The following is a 1,244-nucleotide window of genomic DNA, read 5'->3' on the forward strand; positions in this document are numbered from 1 at the left end:
CCATGCATGGAAGAGTGTCTTTGTTTCAGCAGTTGTTTTTATTCACACAAGGTAAATGGTGCTGGGTTCTCCAACAATGGACACCTTGACATTTACACAACTGAATTACTATTTGTACTGTACATAAACAGGACACTAGGAAAGTTTAAATTTGGAAACAACCCTAACCATGCCATCGGGCAGGATGACTGGCAGTGAGGTCACCTATCGTATTTAGCCCCTTCACATAAAGGACAGATCCAATGGTTTCAAATGGCATCGACTTTTGACATCAGCAGTAAGCAATCTGTCCGTCCACTGTCAGTTGCTCATCAATACAGTAATTCCCCACATATCTGAACTTCAGAACGAATCATTGCCCAAAAGATGATGTTTACCGACTGTGTGTTTCGTTGGAATATCGGAGGGTCGGGGTTGTGGGAGCTTTGCTGTTAATAGAAAGAGTTGGCTCGTCACGCTGAGGCCTTGTATTTGATGTATGTATAGTGTGGGGGAACCAGGATGTTCAGTTTGGAGTTCCGATCACCCGGTTACTTCCAGGGACAGCATGACTTCAGAAAGCCACAACTTGTTCATATTAACTGTGTCCAAAACGGCTTGCATGATTGTCTCTTACCAGCTATATCCCATACTGCATATTATCACACCACACGGTTGGTTGTATGCATACCAGACGAGGGCATCCAGGCATTCCACAGTATTCATCGGTTATACGCCCATCATTTGTCATGAATGAGTGGTGACATCTTTTCAAATGTCACAGCAGGTTTACTACAAAAACATCTTATGCCCAGTTGGAGAACTGAATCCATAGTGCGGTGTTGCAATACAGTGATCCCTGGCAATACATGGCTAACACTTTCAACAGCATGATTGTGAAATATTTATTTCAAAGGCGATTAGACACATTAAAACTTAAAAACAGAATCGAGTACAAATTGGAGGAGAAATCAAGAGGCCAGCTGATATAGTGATGTTTGACCTGGAGTGTAGGAACTAACACCATAAAGGTGTTAGTCCTAGTACCAAGACCACCCTCTGAACGGTACCACGCCTTCATCGTTCCACCTGTAGCTGTCTATATGATGTACAGAGGTGCGGACTGTGGTATTTATATCAATTTGGTAGCTATTTCTCTACAATGTTGAAGGACTACTTTCTCCCTCACTCGGCGCCGGCTACATGCAAACCATTACCTGGATGACCCGAAGAAAAGACAAGTCGCACGTAAACACCAGTTGTCA

The sequence above is a fragment of the Haliotis rubra genome, unplaced genomic scaffold (assembly GCF_003918875.1).
Source record: "Haliotis rubra isolate DU_JTF1 unplaced genomic scaffold, ASM391887v1 Scf66, whole genome shotgun sequence".
Taxonomy (NCBI): domain Eukaryota; kingdom Metazoa; phylum Mollusca; class Gastropoda; order Lepetellida; family Haliotidae; genus Haliotis; species Haliotis rubra.